The sequence below is a fragment of the Rhineura floridana genome, chromosome 1 (assembly GCF_030035675.1).
Source record: "Rhineura floridana isolate rRhiFlo1 chromosome 1, rRhiFlo1.hap2, whole genome shotgun sequence".
Classification (NCBI taxonomy): Eukaryota; Metazoa; Chordata; class Lepidosauria; order Squamata; family Rhineuridae; genus Rhineura; species Rhineura floridana.
This window is the reverse complement of record NC_084480.1, coordinates 273131067-273149675: the sequence shown is the minus strand read 5'-3', so window position 1 is coordinate 273149675 and position 18609 is coordinate 273131067. Positions and strand designations below refer to the sequence as shown.

Sequence of the window (18609 nt, the reverse complement as noted above, 5' to 3'; positions counted from 1 at the left end):
ACTGGATATGTTCCAGAGGCTGGCCAATCGAGTCGGGGTCCCCCTGGCTCCTGACAAACCAGAAGGGCCCAAATCCATACTCACATACTTAGGCATTCAGCTGGACTCCATCATAGCCACCTCTAGTCTCCTCCCTGACAAGCTAGCTAACCTGCAAAACCTCTTGCAGGAGATGCTGGCAAATCCAAGTGCAAGCTCCGAGATTTGCAGGGCCTGCCACTTCGTCAGATAATACAATGGGATGTCCTGTTGGCAGGACAGCCTGGAGATGGGCACAGACCTTCAGGTTCAATCTGATGCATCAGAGAGATTGGGTTTTGGGGTATATTCAAAGGCCACTGGTGCGCCAAGAGCTGGCCTAAGGCTTCAAGATTTACCAGGGATCTCACATTTCTTGAACTCTTTCCCATAGTGGTAGCACTGTCCCTGTGGAAAGAACATTTCAGGAATAAGGGGGTCAGATTTTGGCATAACGATCAGGCAGTGGTCAGGGTCATTAATAAGAAGTCATCTCGCTCTGAGCGGGTAATGACCTTGGTTCGGGAATTTGTCTTTTTGTGTCTGGAGGCTAACATATCCTTCTCAGCACATCATGTTCCAGGTGTGGACAACAACATTGCAGATGCCTTGTCTCGCTTTCAGAAACAGTTTTTGAGCCCTAGCCCCCTTGGCTGACACAGAACCAGAGCCATTCTCAGAAGCCCTGTAGGAGGTTGGAACAATAACATCACCCAGGGAGTATTAGATTCTGTTGTACATTCCACTTTCAACTCATACACAACAGCAGGGGAAGCTTTTGTTAATTTTACCAAAGTACAGGTATCCCTAAAACCTTGGCCAGCATCTGAAGCTATAGTCCTCGGTTACCTATCCCATCTGAGAGATCAAAGACGAGCCTCCGGGACCATGACATCCCATTTAGCTGCCATTTCCCTCTTTTCCACAGCAATGGGTTATGCTGACCCCTGCAACTTGGCCAGGGCAGGGAGAGCCATTGAAGGATGGTGGAGGAGGGATCCACCTAGGAAGGATTCCCGACACCCCATCACATATGATGTTCTCTCTTGCATACTGGAACAACTACACGTGGTATGCTGGTCCTGCTATGAAGCTGCGATGTTCAAGGCAGCGTTTGATGTTCAGTCATAGTGGGATCAATGTATTCATACATAAAGCACAGACATGTTTCAACTGTAAAGGGTAACAGGAAAACATACATAGAAATAAGAAAATGAAAGGCATTTCTCATGTTACTGATGTGGTGCAACTGCCACTGAAAAACTACTTCAGCATAGTGGGTATCCATGCTTCACTGATAATCCAGACACCATATAGTTAACAACATAAGAAGAGTCTGCTGGATCAGGCCAATGGCCCATCTAAGCCAGCATCCTGTTCTCAGAGTGGCCAACCAGTTGCCCATGGGCTAGTGGGCAGGCTAGGCTAATTTGCATATTATGCTATTTGCTAATTATATAAATTAAGCATATTAAAGGTTGCATTATCCAGTTGTTTTGTTTTTGTGCCTAGTAATTACCACCAAAACTGGGGGAGGATGTGAGGATTTAAAAAAACCCTTACATTTTCAGCCTAGACTCTTGTTTCCAATACTATGGAATATTTATTTATTAGGAGGATTTACATCCTACCCTTCCACTGTTAAAAACAGAACTCAGGGCAGCTTACGAACATAATAAAAACAATAAAAATACACAATCAATGTACAAACATAATAAAAACACAAAATAGAAACAAACATAAAGCAAGTCAATGCAGCAGTAAAAAAAATCCAGTATAAACCAAAAGCCAGCAAAGCATCAATTAAAAGCAATATTGTGACCAAGAGGTTACTTGTACCAACAATTAGGAAATGTGAAGTGAACACACCACTACTAATTGTAACACAGATAGAAACCAAGATTTCAATATTATCAGTTCAGTCAATCATTTCATCTAAAGAGAGTAGTGTCTGAGCATATGAGAAGTGTCTTTGATACACTGATTTGCACATACCAGATCAGGGAGAAGGGAAACACAGCCTTCTATGATAAAGGCTGGAACTTGATAAATAGAATGCTGGCTCCTCTTTTATTTAAAAAAAAAATGCGGTGAATTCTAGAGACCTGGCAAGCTGTGCTAGCATTACTCCTAAGGGAAGAAAGGTTACACCCCCACTGTATTGAAAATGTGTATATAGTCTCTGTATGTGTGTGCATGTATATATCTACATGTGTGTGTACACCCATCCCTGGGGAGGAAATGAAGAACTTTGGTGGGGAGATGCCTGCCAGTCATTTTGAAGGAGGATACGCAATTTTAAATACATATTTTACAACTTTTTAGCCTTTTCTGAACTGCTGAACAGAGACTGTGCCGGGCCATAGGATGTGTGAGGCTGCATTCCAATCAGCTTTACTTGGGAGTAAGCACCAGTTAACAGGGTGGGGGCAGGGCTGAAAAATGCAAACACTAACAATCAGCCTTTTCTACACAGAGGTTTGCTTTTATATCTTGTATTTGTTCAGGGGAGGGAGCGGATTCAAACCCCTGCACTCCATCCTCCATGATGACAGGCAGACACTCCCATTGTATTCACCACTTAAGACACATACCCTGAGACACAGGCAACTGAGATGAGGGCTGGTTCTCCTTGCTGACTCAACCAGGAAGTCTATGGATAAGGGGCAGAGCTGCACATGTTGATCAAGTGAGCATATACAGTTTTCTAAACAGCCTAGGTTCTGCATATGCAGCAGAAAAGCAGACTAAAATTATTAATTTTCTCAGGACAGCGGTGGTGTCTCTCATTGGCTAAGAACAATGGAAGGCAGAAGTAGGTTGATTTCTCACAAAATGGGTAGAAAACTGCCTCCACATTTTGCCTTTTATTTCTGGGTCCACAAGGACTAGAGACTTGTTTTTTAAAAAAGAAATGAAAGCTGGGAATCTAGGCCACCTAATGGGCTAAGCTGGCACCAGACAGCATGGCTATAATCAGGGTAAAACCTGGCTAACCAGGCAATATGGCAATTCTACCCATGGGAAACCTGCAAGCAGGACCTGAGTGCAAAAAGCACTCTCCCCTCCTGCACCTTCCAGCAACTGGTATTTGGAAACACACTGCTTCCCTAGTTTGGTTGGATTTTGCTAATGCCAGTACTCCAGGCAGGGGTGGGAGGTGTTCTGCATTGGAATGTTCCATGTGATGTTGGTGTGGCTCACATTTCTGATGTAGCATTGTCCCTATCCTGCTAAAGCAGTGTTTGGTAGCAATCATATTGCTTTAGTAATGTGAAAACTGGGCAAAACATGACGAGATGAAGTGAAATAATTGTTTACTCTGTAGTGTATAACAAAAGCTTCTGAAGGGAAAGCTAGATCTACAGACAAATGTGGATTTTATTTATTTATTTATTTGTGGGGAAGGAGGGAGTCTTGAACATTTGGATGCATATTACAACAAAAGAAAAATGGGAATGGACTGCCTTCAAGTCGATCCCGACTTATGGTGACCCTATGAATAGGGTTTTCACGGTAAGCGGTATTCAGAGGAGGTTTACCATAGCCTCCCTCTGAGGCTGAGAGGCAGTGACTAGTGCACAAATAGAGAAATTATCACAACAAACTGGAAAAGAGGGAAGAGAAAGGAAGAATGGTGTGCTCTCGCTCTCTCTTTCTCTCATATGCACGCACCTATCTCAAGTTTCTTTGTCCCATTTCAGAGCCAAATGAGCCAAATGAACAAGCAAAAGAAATCATTGGATTGGCAAAGAATATGGGTTTGTTTGTTCTTTGTTTCTATCTGCACTATAAACTTTCTGCATGAACTTGCTCTTAATAGAAGCAAAAAATAACATGCTCTAAGAAAACTTATTCTGGAGCAAATGTGGGATCTCATGCTTTCCAGATTACTGAAAGCTCAAAAAGTTATTCCTTGACTGTCATTTTGACCCTCTTTTGATTATTTACTTTTAGTCAACAGCATCAGAAATAAGGAAAATGCCTTATAGATGAACCATAGAACGCTGCCCCTGGACAGTGAAACAGCCCAGTTTGAATTCTGAAGTGAAACTATGTTTGAAGGAAGACAAGAAATAAAACTGTGCCATTCTAGCTGGTTGGAAACAGTTTAGAATATGAAATATTGATTGAAGAACATGTACACACTTTAAAAATACTGTTTCATCAAAGCGTATACATAGTTTTCATAAGGAAAAAAAAGACACCCAAATATCCATCTTGTGGATGCTTGTACACCCTTTCTGCCAGTAGGTCTCTTTAACGCTTTGCCCCCTAAGTGTTCCACAAGGCACACACAAAAAATCAGTGGAAATTCTGAAAAGAAAGCAGAAGCCAAAATCAGAAATAAAAACCAGCATGCTGAAACTTAATCCAATTGAAAGAATATTCTAGAATTCTGAAAGCCCTCTGAAAGTACAAAGCAAAGATAGTAGTTAAGCCACAATAATTCTGTATATTGGCAAAATGCTAAATGCCTTGGACCAAATTATTGCCTGGCTCACTCATTAATATTAAAGAAAAGGGTGGGTTTCTTCCATCTTTGCATTTGAAAAGGCTTCCTTTTTTACATTATTACATAAGAATCCTGTTCTCACAGTGGCCAACCAGATGCTCATGGGAAGCCCACAAGCAGGACCCAGGCACAACAGCACTCTCACCTCCTGAGGTTTCCAGCAACTGATATTTGGAATTATACTACCTCCAACTGTTGAAGCAGAGCAGAGCCATTGTGGCTGGCAGCCTTATGCTTCATGAATCTGTCTAATCCTCTTTTAAAGCTGTCCAAATTGGTGGCCATCACTACCTCTTGTGGGAGTGAATTCCACAGTTTAACTATGAGCTGTATGAAGTACTTTCTTTTGTCTGTCCTGGATCTTTGAACATTTAGCTTCATTTCTTCATAGGGAAATTACTCCATCCCCTTGATAATTTTGTTGCCCTTTTCTGAACCTTTTTCAATTCTACAATATCCTTTATTATTGACATCAGGAGACAGTATACAGTATTCCAAATGTGGCTGCATCATAGTTTTGTATAATGGCATTATGATATCGACAGTTTTATTTTCAATACCTTTCCTAATGATTTCTAGTGTAGAAATTGCCTTTTTCACAGCTGCTACACACTGGCAAAACCAATGATGTGCAGCAGTTAGTGCTGGACTAAGCCCTGGGTTCAAATCCCCACTTGGTCATGAAGCTCACAGGGTGAACTTATCTCTCAGCCTAACCTACATCATATGTTGTTGTATTAGGGTAGAATGGAGACGGTATGGAAAACCTGCTTTCTTTCTTGAGCTGTTTGGAGGAAAGTGGGGTGGTGGTGGTAATAGTAGTAGTAGTACTTATTTATGCATTAGAAGAGTCTACTAAAATGTCTGGATTATGCAGGATTCTCTGTACACAAAAATGCCTCACAGTTTAGGCTATATCAGGGTTCACCAATATGGCCCACACAGGCACCAGTGTTCCCACCAGTACCTCCTATGCCACTCACAAAAGGTCTCGGTAAATATCCCCTCAAAAATTCACAATACATGAGAGACTGTTTGTTGTTCCTGTTCAGTTCCTGTTTGCATTGCCTCACATCAACATGCCCACATTTCGTTAGATGTCAGGACTGGACACCTACCCCTCCCTTCTGTTCTGAACATAGGAGAGGTGCAAAGCGTTTATCTCTGTGAGCAAGTGCAGCAGAGGCTGATGTAGGTGCCTTCTTCTTGCTGATGGAGGGGTTTGCAATTCCTACACCATTTTGTGGTCTTGACTCCCGGCTGTTTAGAGGTGACAGCCATTTTGCTTCATGCCATATCCCATATAGCCATTTTGTGTCATGCCACAACCCCATGGCAGCCATTTTGTGACTGGCACTTGTGGCACTTTATCAACATTCCAAATGTGCCCGCTGGCCCAAAAAGGTTGGTAATCCCTGGGCTATATCATCAGATTACACTATGAAAAAGAAAAAATCAACAAACAAAACATCCTTCATATGAAGTGAATAGCAGGTTATGAAACATGGGTAAAATCCAGACAGCTTTGAGTTACATCATATGCTAAACTGAAGAAAATCTTCACTTGGATTACAAATGAATCTGACTAGGTGAGAAAAATTCCTGTGGAACCTGAATACAGTTGATAAAGACATTTAGAATATAAACAAAAGCCATTTATTTTTAGTATCCCAAAAGGGAGAACTGGATAGCTGTCCAGCACAACAGTATTCCCTGATATCTAATTTCTGATGTTACTAAAAGTGAACTGCTCCATTATGTAGTAATGGTGAACTAGTCACCTATACTTTAGCAATTTAACTTACAAGTTTGAGAAAACAAGTAGTAGCCATTACACGGGACAGTGTCAGGAATAGATTCAACACTGATTAAGATTAAATGAAAATATATGCTCTTCTTAGATCACCATCAAGATTCCTTGCATGTCACAACACACACAACCATTTTCCTAGAGAAAATCCAGGTATTAGTCTATTATTTAAGTATTAACCTAAGAGTCTAAAAATTAAACTGTTTAAGCATTTTTTTAAAAGAAAAAAACTGAAATTGTCCTTCAGAAAAGGCTATTAGGAAACTGTGGGCTTGTGGGATGAAAACCGAACTGGTGACATGATACAAAGAGTTATAAAACAAATTAGGAATTAATGGTCCATGTACAGCATGGAAAAAATCAGAATGGGTTGCCCAAATGTTCCATAGTAAGAGAATTCTTGCTTAATGTGTTTATTAATGATCTGAAAAGGGAATGGCCAATGAGGTGTCAAAGATTGCAGATGATATAAAATATGTTAGGTTAGTTGTAACTTCAAAAGGAGATTTATAGAGGCACAAGAAACTGAATAAATAAACACCACAGTGGCAGATGAAAATTTTAAAATAAGGATGTTCTTTATGAAACAGTCTCTGAAGAATATATGTGATGGGGAAATTTTTGTATACAAACAATAAGCAAAATATATAAAGCTATAAAGGTTTATAACATTTTAATAGTTTAGTTTAACATTTAATAAGTTTAGTAGCCAGCCAGAACCCTCTTTCTTCTTAGAGCTGTCTTCCCTGACTGTGCTGGTTTGTTTGGAACAACATGTACTCTAAACAAGATAACGCTGCATAGAAACTGAACTCTCTAAAACGTAGGAGAATTGCAGTAGCTAAAATGCTTACCTAAATTGATTAGCTCATTACTGGAATACTCAGCTCATGGCAAAAATGTAATTTTCTGTGAAGTACTGAACATTGCCAAATTCACTAGAACATGATGCAGAAAGTACAATACCTGTGCAATGCCTATGTCATACTGATGTGTAACCTCCTGATTGGTAGATGCTAAAGTCTTTGTCCTGACATGTATAAAAGCCCCAGGCAACCAGTGCCAGGGGGCAGTTCTCCACTCACTATGAGGGAGACTGACAAGCATATGCTTGTCATCCAATAAAGGCCTTCCTTTTTGCTGCAAACCTGTGTTCTTCAATTTTACTCAAGGACCCCCACTCCAACAAACTACAAAATTCCCCATCATATGTGCATTATTTTAGGTGGAAAAATGAAGTTTTTTCCTCCATGTGTAAGAACAATATTTAGAAGTTAAGGTAATTTGTTTTCTTGCCTCCTGTTTTGCAGCAATCCTCCTAGTATGAGACAAAGGATAGTGGTGTCAACTTGACCAATTTTCCCATAGGTAACTAAATCTCAATGGAGACTTTGGAATTCCCTTCCAGAGGTAAATAATTTGCTTGGTATTCTATATCAAAGTTTTTATTAAAAGCTTTGCATATACTCTCCTCTTTAAAGCAATAATACTATGTCAAACTGAGGACCAATCTACATAGCACACTATAATCCTTTCCCACAATGCCCATGCAAGGAAGTTATATGAATAAGACAAGAAAGGGAACTTTATTTTAAAAAAACCTAAATCCAAAAAGTCTCAGACACCTTTACATTTCTAGTCCTAGAACTGCCAAGAAGACAGAAGAACTATCTTCCTACACATCTGGGAATTTTTTTCACTCATGACATTAAAAAATCAGAATTGTAGTCCACCATATCACAGATGAGGGGGCTGACTGTATTTTGAAAGTTGGCACTACTACTAAAAACACACACCCAAATGAGTTTTTTTCTCTTTTCATTTCTAAAGCTCAGTTGAAACTGAAGCTGAAAGAGGGTGTTACCATTTCACATGAGTACTATGAAAGCATAGAATTCTACAATGAAGGGAATCCCTTAATGTAAAATTACAACTGAACCACTCCTATCCAATTTATCTAATTCGGTGTTGGGTAATTTGTCCACTACTGTGAGCCACATCAGAAAGACATATCATCAGTTGTTCAAAGCAGGGCCTTTGAATATTTTTCAACATTATTTTGTTTCTTGAAGTAGATGTGAAAATACATTGATTCTATTAGATTCTTATTATAACATTTCTTACCATAAATGTGAAAAACCTTGTCACCCTACTTATAGTAGTTCTTTGTAATAAAAATCTGTTTTTCTCTTATATGTAGTCTCTTTTCTAAGAGAGTTCATTAAACCTTTCTTAATTGGACTAAAGTCAAATGGTATTAATTGTGGCTAATATTATCCTACTAAGAGTAGACCCATTGAAGTTACTGCACATGACTTACTTAGGACCATTAATTTCAGTGGATCTACTTTAACTTAGGTGGATACAACTCTTTCTCTTTGTTACTCTCCTCTTAAAAAACCCACTCCATTGAATACAATATTTCACCTGAGCTTTGATGAGCAATAAATAGAATGGAAAATTTAGTATGGAAGATTTCTCTTTATTTTCTTTATAATGCCTCTGCAGCTGTCCTGACTACTAAAGTTTTGCCAAGGAACAACCAGCATTCATTGTCAACAATAAGCCCATTCTTCAGTATCATTTGCATTAAATCTGAGGAAGTTGACAATCTCCCCCAGGCATACTCTGGTACTTTAGTACTTTACCTCATGCCATAGTTGAACAGGGCATTCTCAGTCATAAACTCAGTTTTTAAAAAATGGAGGGAGCCTGATTGGTTCCAAACATAGAGTGATCCCATTCTTAACACTGACATCAGTTATACTAGGCCAGACGAAATGTGTGAGGATATGTCCTTAGAATGTCAACTAGGTTATCACAGCTACTAACTATTGATGTAGAAAAAGGAAGAACCTTTTGTTTCATTCAGTTGATTCTGATGATTGGATCAAAGAGAAATGTTGGAATATGTTGAATACATCATCCATAGAGAGAAGCCGTTTTCCCTGTGGTGAGTCTGAACCGATTGGAGAAGGCAGTGGGTAGTGTTTGGGATCAAGAGGGCAACTGGCTGGTCAATCTCATAGCAGTTTCTTAAGTTTCAAGACGAGCAAGCAAAGCTCTTTCAGTATGAACAGTTGAGGTAACATGCTGAAACTGTGTCAAACAGTAGAAGCTATAAATATTTTATTTCTCCCATGTAAGACCAGAGAAAATTGATTAGAGAGAGGAACAATACACATAATTTAAGCTGTTTCCTCAATTTGTTTTGTTTTTTGTTGTTATTATGACAAGGCCACAAGTTTATGGACTTGCTTGTATGGCTCAGTTACTAGGTTTAGTTCAATGTCCTCTGTTTTTAAAAGCTAAAAATTATTCTAATACCTTTGTTCCCACAAGCACTTGCACTTTCCTCTGGGACCATGTTAGACAATGCTACATATCTGAAGACTATAGTACACCAAGGTTAACTCCTTTTTTCTGGAGACCAAGAGGGTCGTTGCTATGACATGCTTGTTTTTGGTACTCCACTAGGAGAAGTTCTGTGAACTTTACTGTTAATGTAAACATGCCCGTGTATTTGGGAAGGGGAGGTCAAACAAACACTATTTCACTATGTGATGTGTTTGTCCCAGGAGACAGAAGAAAGAAAAGGAGAAGCAACGCACAACCTCCAGTTCTAACATATTAAGAAAAGAAGGCTACTTATGTATTTGCTGTGCATTCTATGGTTAGAAATACTTTAAACAAATTGTTATTAATAATTTATCCAGCAAAGCATCCTTATCTGTGCAATATGAACATAATTCAGTGAACATTTATACAGGGCATGCAGACTTGGGAATGCTGCTTGTTTTGATTACAAAGAGGGGTCTCCGCGCCGACATATAAAGTTTACCAACTGAACATATAATAGAGAACGTTAAGATTTTAGGCCAATTATGCATTTTCACGTAGCCCATGCATCTTTCCCATGCTTATAATTTGGCCACACCTTTGGTTCAAACCCAAGTAAAAAACATCTCTCCTGCCTAAAGGAGAGTGTTGAAGATGCAGATCAAGCCAACTGACAACTGATGTGATCTGCACTTTTGCCTTGAAGGCCTGCATCAAACCAGATGACAGCCAGGCCTATCCGCATTTTCAAAGGCATCCTCAGGTGAGAGGCTATTCAACATTGGGCAGTGTCCTGCCTTAGGAGAGCAATAAAGGCACCAATTGGGATGGCGATCAGTCAGCCCAATCTGTGATTTAACCTCAGAGCAGGACTGATCTGTGGCTTTAAAAGTTGTCCCTCCTCAAGCAAGAAGTTTTCCATGCTGGGCAGCTTCCTACATGATAACGGAGAGCTACAAAGGTGCAGATTGGCTGGCTGTCAACCATTTGTTCTCTCAACACCCCTTCAAAATTCAGGAGAACAGATCAAATTCAGTAAAGGGCTGGCCTTCAGGCCACAGCTCCCTCATCCTTGCCTTAGAGAGTCGTCAATGTGATATCAAAGATAATTCTTTATTTGAAGACAAACCTATATATCCTTCTAGTTTTTCAGAATATATTTCAGGAAAAACTGCAGATTTGTTTTAGATTCTATTTATTGGTATTTATATCCTTTCTAAGGCACTGAAAATAATTTTTAAAAAGTGACAGTATAGTATGTATCCTCACACATAATATTTAAACAGAATTATAAAGGGCAGGTTATTTGTAAGTTACTACTACCGCTAAACTGGAAGCAGAAAGGAGCCCTTTAAAATTATTATCTTGCCACTTGTTCTTTAAAACACATACACATTTATGTAGACATGAAGTATACCTATATTTTAATAGGCTACTACAAAAATGGTTTCTCAGCATTTGCCTTATCTTATATATGTGAACATAATAGCATAATTCAAATTACTTGACACATGCAAATAGCCACAGGAATTAAATTTCAGATATTTCAACCCTGAAATGACCACAAATGTTAAACCAATATTAATAAAAAACCAACAATTTAAACTAGGTTTAAGAGCAAGAAAATAATAACTTTTATTTAGCTCTCCAAACAGCTTTCTTTATCTAAACAAATGACTACAGGAAGATTAAGGAAAACATGTTTTGATTCTTGAAGGTACTGAAACATTCCAATTTCCTTTTGCACAATGATTTTTATGCAAACAAGCACAGCACAATCTCCCGACCTCTTTTACTATCATACTGGGACAATGACAGTTCAATAATTAGAATGGCACATATCTGGGATATTAAATTGGAAACTTAGTAGAAGACTATTGAAATGGAAATAATGGAACCGTGTTAATTCTACTGATCAAAGTATAATTATTGCATGCTAAACAAAATAAAGCAAACAGATGTAGCTTGTGTTATAGATAGATTTCTCCCCCACCCCCACTTTGCTGTTTCATACCTATTCTTCCAAACCCAAATGTTTAATTCTTAACACTAATGCTTTCATCCATAACAAGAATAATGAGGAAAACACAAGCAATGTTCAATGGAGAAACAGTACTCTTGAAGTTACCTAAATCCCAGTTGTCTCATTCATGAGCAAGGAGGCACAAGCAATGCATTCAATATCTCTGGCTGATTTAAAATCCAAATATGCAAACAGCATTAGAGAATCCAGACAGACTATTCTGCTTCACTGATGACAGATACAGAGCAAGGCTAGTGTAATTAAGCTTTCTGCTTAGGACCATGCTTGAGGTGGTAGATACCTCCCTTCCAAAGGCAAAAGAGTGCTAGCCACCCAGCTGAAGAGCAGGTGCTATATGGTATTTACATTTCCTGCCAAGGATGCTAGCCAGTAGGCCCAACCAGCTGACCGTGAAAATTCTTGGCCCTAAGTGACCCAAGGACAGACCATAAATCCATCCTATAAAATATAGTCAATGCTCCATTTGTTCTTCTAGCCTTTCAGTATGCAATGTTTTATGTTTGTTATAATCTAGTTTCACTGGGCTCTTCTAAAGGCTGGTAACAGTCATTTGTTGACAAAATAAAGGATCGTGATGGCCGTTTTCTTGAATAAACACATTACAGGGGAATCTCACTTTAGGAAAATTATAATCCAAAATGTTATTGTTCATTTAGCCAAAGGAGTGAACTGGAGATAAAAATCAGATTAATGCCATTGAAAAGGGGTCCAGTTACAAAAAGATGTAGTCTGCCAAGCACTGCTGTTATGCAATTTCTGTTCATTGCAAGGGGGCTTTTATCAGAGCTGTGTAAGTCTCACTAAAATGAAGAGAGTATATCTGCAAACATAGTGTATAGACACTTAGATCTCTAGTCTAAAACAGCTTAGTTTAAGGCTAGGTTTAGGCATGCACTTACCACACCCTGAGTCACCATTTCTTATACAGGTTGTACTTTGTACAATGTATACAAAAGCAGATCTGAGAACCTTCCTTCAGTGAAATGTTGCATTTTGGTCCATTACCGGATGTATCTGTGGTACTGGGTACTACACACACGTACACAAATGGTTTAAAATAGACTCAGCAAACAACTGAAGCCACCACAACTATTTTAGATGCACAGATTACATATTATATAACATAGCCTAAGACACAATGTTGTTTACCTTTACATTATGGGGAAAATCCAATGCTGCAATATCGCTTGTGGAACAGCTTTTTATCCAGATAAGAGAAGGGGAGGTGATTTTCACTTATTTCCCCTTCCTGCCGCAGTCACATTACCTCAACCCTCCAAATCTATTCCAGACGATTGATGAACCCTCTAGAACAGCATGGAAGGTGGCTGCAGTGATTAGGATCCTATGATCCTCTGCTGGATCAAAAGTCATGAAAGATTTCCAGAGCCCAAGAACAGTACTACATCCTATACAAAATCATTTATACTCACAAGTCAAAACACCAATGAAATTCTGTACTGACACAATGGTGTCCATGGCTAAAGATGAGAAAAGTTTTCAATTCACTACTCCAAAAAGAACTTGCAGGTATAAAGTTTACTTCTTTTACTTTTGCTTTCCCTTAATACTCAGTATTCACAAACAAAAAATATACTGCTCAAACTATTAAAAAGCTATTACAAACGTATGTTATGTTTGGCTGAAATTTGAAGTTAACCCAACTGTCCACCAAGAGGATGTGATCTGCCTGTTGAACGTTCTCTTCCTGCTGTTGCACAGGACAATAGTGCCACATGGAAGTCACTTAGTTTTGCAATACAGAAAAGGTATTTAACAACTATTCACATTTTTCAACTGCTTGGGTGAGCAAGTGCAGCTGCTTACATTTGAACTGCCAAGGAACTGTATGTAGCTTAGAAGCCACAGTTTGGTCATTTCAGCTATAAGCACAAAGTACATACTTACATATACATAAGGAATAGTGATTTTGCTCAGTCTTCATTATAATTTTTGAATGTTGGTGTTTTCACTTATGCAAACGAGAAGGCGCATTTTCCAATTATAATTCTGACTGATTCTTTTTAAGGATTCAAAGTAAAACAGTATGCTCAGCAATGAATATAGATTTGTTTAAGCAATAGACAGAGATATTCTGGTTTTGAATCCATATGGAAAGATCATCAACACTTTCTGCTTTGGGTCTTCTGCCAAAATACCATATCCCACATGTTTTCTACTATAAAACATAAAAGAAAAGGTGTTGCTCTGGTCAAATAAAAAATAATGTTTATTAGCTTACACCTAACGTTAAAGCTGCTCAAATCCTGCCAAAGACATTAATACACCATCTGTAAAACAGATTTTCATTAAATTGATCAGTTTAAAGCTAAGCAGTTAGGCAGATGATGCTTTTGAGCTAACCTTTCACCTTCTTAAACTGAAAATAGGACATCCAACTTTCCTGTTGTTTGAGAATGAGAGGTAAAGTGATATATTCAAATTGATCTGACAGTCATAGCATTAATAGCATTATGAATCAATAGTTTGTCAATAAAGAAAAAAAGCAAAATAGTTTTCATACAGTTAACTGCATGTCTTTGCTCATTGCTGCTGTCAAGTGTCCTTAACATTTTAAATGACTCTGTTAAAGGAAATACTCAATAAAACTTATATTTGCCATTAAATCACAAATTCCACAATTCCAGCAGTCCAATTTTATTATTTGTTCTTGAGATTGCAGAATAATTTTTGCTAGCACCCAAACATTTATATCATACTGAACCTCAATGCCCTGCATAGAAGTAAGCCTCACTGATTTCAAGGGAACCTACTTCCAATTAAGTGTTCCTAGGATCACAGCTTTAGTTGTAAGTTAATTGTTCTCATAAAGCAGCATTGCTTTGTCACATTAGGCAACTAATTACACAAATTACTTCCTGAATTCAGTGGGTAGGAGCTGCGGTTTTAATACATTAGTAGTTTTCACATCTTACATGAGGACTTATATACACACAACCAATTTTAGTGCTGCTGTTGTGAAGCATGCAACATCTTTCTTCAGATCAGTGAAGTTAACATTGCAGCTGTTGCAAGAAGTCTAGACATTTTCCTTCAACTTACAATGGATGATATCTAACAAGGGCTATGTACACACTTGTTTACTCTGCATCCAGTGCACTCCCACCACTGGTTTGGGAAGTTGTGTAAACATAATGTTAGCTACAACCCATATCTATCTTATCTATCCTGTCATGAAATACTGTGATTTGATGCATTTTTCCCTAAACCAGCTTTGATCTGAAATGAGAAAAAGAACCTCACTGCATTTTAAACTGCTAATGTGTGCACAGCCTAAGTCATATTCAAAATAGACCCATTAAAATGATTTCAGTGAGTCTACACTAACAATGGATATCACCCAATATTTTGTGAATGAAAAAATGTGATTCCTCCTAGCTAAATCTCTGCTGGACTATAGTGTCATGGGAACTAACCAGATTTCAAGCCCAAGATCCTGCATGTGCATTTAAAACATTATGAGGTACCCAGAAAATACAAAGCCACGTGGCTTTCTCTCCTTTCCTCCACCATTCTCTTTGCACACCAAACTTGCCCAGTTACTTGAAGGTATAACTACTTTTATAGGGATTCCTACTTTTATAGCAGCCACAAAAGAAGGTGAGTGAAAGGATTAATGAAGAAATGGAAAAGGACACAGAAAAACTGCATGCTCTTCCACTTACCAAAAATATTAAAAAGAATTAGCAAGGTTTTGTGATTGCGATTTGGCAACTATAAAACAAACTGTCTAGTGCTTGTGATATTGCAGTTCCTCATCTATGTCTGTATCACTTGTATACTTGCCATTTATTTTTATTGAAGGTGAAGACTGCCTCACTTTACCATTTAAGTGTATGAGTGCTCATCAAGCTCCTTTCAACAAACAAAAAAGGGAATAAACCCTCCCTCCAAATCTATTCCAGTATTGATCTCACATTTAAACTATCTCCCTCAATACCCGTTTTTTAAAAAATAAGACTGTGTGATCCTCTTTCCAGGATTGCAATGCACATCTTCCTTGAATTAAGGAACAACCCCTTTCCCAGCAAGAGATACTTCTAAATGTCATGTAATTGCTTTCAATATCAAGTGAAACTGGAAGAACTCTATCTACAAGCTCTAGAAACAAGAACTCTATCTACAAGCTCATTCCCCAAGTGTGGATCCATATGTAGCCAAAATGGCACCATCCACACATGAGAGGGAGGTATCCATAGCCTTGGGAGAACTCCAAGGCTTGCAAAAGTAACAACTTTAAGGGGGGGAAACCAAAGGGGGACCTCCCCAAGCCAATAAGGACTGACCATGCTTAGTTGGCACAGAATGCTGGCTGATGTATGGAGAGAAAAACAAACATAAGGAGAATGGAAAAGAGTACACTGAGAGGCATGGCTGGCTGACTGGAACTTTGAACAAGAGCACTTCATACTGCAACCTTTCGTTGCAGGTCCAACTTGCTCTATATTCTATTTTCAGAGAACTAGATATTGTAATTAGATCTCATGATGGGTTGGCATAACAGGCAGAAAGAGATTCATATTGTGTAATTGTGTAAATAGCTTCTAAAGCACAAAGGCCTATTTAGAATTGATGCAACAGTCTGTGCTTTACAAAAAAACGCTATCCTTTCCTGGCCTTCTAAACAGAATACAGTCAATGGCAACACCCTACTCACCAATTCAAATGCTATCATCTTAGGATCAAACTAGACATGATGAGGCAGCCATACACGTCTGCTCCATTGATATACACTTGATATGTCTGCAAGGGTGAAGGGGTCTACTCTTTACAAAATGAGGAACAGATTTGGGAGGAAAGTGAAATCAGCCACTGTCCCCTGCCTTACTTTGCTGCGTATTGCTGTTTTACACAGTTTCCCCCATCCTAGCTCTAATACTAGAAGTGAGACAAGCTGGAGAAAAGCTGCTTAAAGCAACAGGGTGTATGAAATGAAACAGGAGACATGACTGCTTGCGCCAGGGGGTCATTTTGGAGATTTGTAAGGGTATAGGTCTATAAAGCTGTGTTTTGATTCGCAAGTGTCTAGAATGTTTTGATCAATTCACCTTCCATACAATATTCACTGCAGAATAAAATTCAAATTTATACCTTTATACCACCTAAAAGTAGTGGTGGATAATACTTTCAGCATCTGTCTGCAAGATGAATTTCATCACAGATTAATCAGGTTAAGCATGTGAAGGACAGCTTGAGCTAACATGGTAATGTCTGAAAACAAAAGAATGAAACCCTGGTATGTTCAGAAAAATCTGCTATAAGGGTAGTAGGGGGGCAGGAACAGTTGTTCTCTATTTGGTCCAAAGCCACCAGCTCAATCATGTCACCTAGTGAGGCTGCTTTTTCCTTATCTTCCTAGTTTTAGGTTGTATCCAACCAAATTCTACTCCGAGTAGATCCACTGAAATCAGTGAACATGACTAAGTCAATTTATTTCAATTGGTCTAATCTGAATAGGGTTGATTAGATACAACCTCTGCCTTTAAATACTACTTTATTCTTTGTAGGTACTAAGGATGATATGTGAATGTTGAATCTCAATTTACATGGATTTGGATTTGGTTATCAGTGTGTTGTGAATAGCCCTGCATTGGTATCTAAACATAGAGGTAGATACATTCACATTTTAAAGCAGATATGGAAAGAAAATATGGATTTAAATTTGTAGTTCATTTTCTGTCTGCAGTATAGAAATGCAGCCTATCATTTTCAGCGAATGTCTGGCGTTTGTTTAAACAGCCTGGTATTCAACACTAGTCCTACTCAGAATAGAGGCTTTGAGGTTAATTGACATGACTAACAGGTTCATCAATTTCAATGGGTCTATTCTGAGTAGGTCGTAGTTTAATACAACCTATGGTGTTTTATACTCAACTAACTACAGAAAATTCACCAGCCTAAGAATTCTCTAATAGAACTGCTGGTTTATTTTATTTTTTTACTTTATAAGTGAACAATTTACAATAGTATTTTAGATGTCAATTTCTAGTAAAAGTCAGTTACATTTGCCACACAGACTTTCTAAGTATACACTGACAAATAGTTTACAGTATTCTGAATTGCAACATTCTTGCTGGGGAAAAACCCAAACAAAATCATGATTCATATTTGAAAGCCAGAAATGAATGTGCAGCACTTTATACATAAATCAAGTTCATCATGACAATCCAGTAAAAAAAAAATCCAGTAATTAGGGTTTGGAAAAAGTCATGGCAGTTTGGATAATAAATGGCATACATCACTCCCACATACTCATAGTATAGTTTTTTCCACACCACATAAAAATTCATTTACCATTATGCTAACATTTATCTGCACCACACCCTTTCATGTTAGTAAAAAGACATTATTGACTAATAGAAAACAAGGGTAGACAAAGAGTTTACTTTTAAGTATTCATAGTAATAATGTGGTATGAATGTGTGTTTTTCTATAAATGACTTAGATAGCACACTTGTGATTGGGATCATTTACAGTTTCTCAGTGCGAGGAAGCTATATCTTTATACAAGATATGGAAGTATCACATAAAATATATGAAAGCATTCACAGTTAACAGTCAGCTAACAAAAGTAGTTACATAATTTTTGAACAGAATGGAAACATATTTAGCCATAGGCAACACAGAAATATGATTTTTGGTTTAAGAAGTAGGGCTGCATCTAATGCACATTAACTTGGGACTAAACTCCATCTAACTTAATAGGACTTATGTCTGAATTAACACATGTAGGATTGTGCTGATAGTGATATATTTAGAGGTTCAAATAAAGGGAAAACAAAATGGGTGTTAAGATAAATCTAGAAAACTTTCCAGATGTAGCACTTTTAGCTCAGGAGCCTGATTTTTGCTATTTTATTA

At 38.1% G+C, this 18609-nt stretch overlaps 1 protein-coding gene across 9 annotated transcripts in view; it reads right to left on the bottom strand.

Moving 5' to 3' along the window:
- Positions 1-18609, bottom strand: part of ZFHX4 (zinc finger homeobox 4) — a 339659-nt gene that overhangs the window by 280993 nt on the left and 40057 nt on the right. The window lies entirely within an intron of this gene.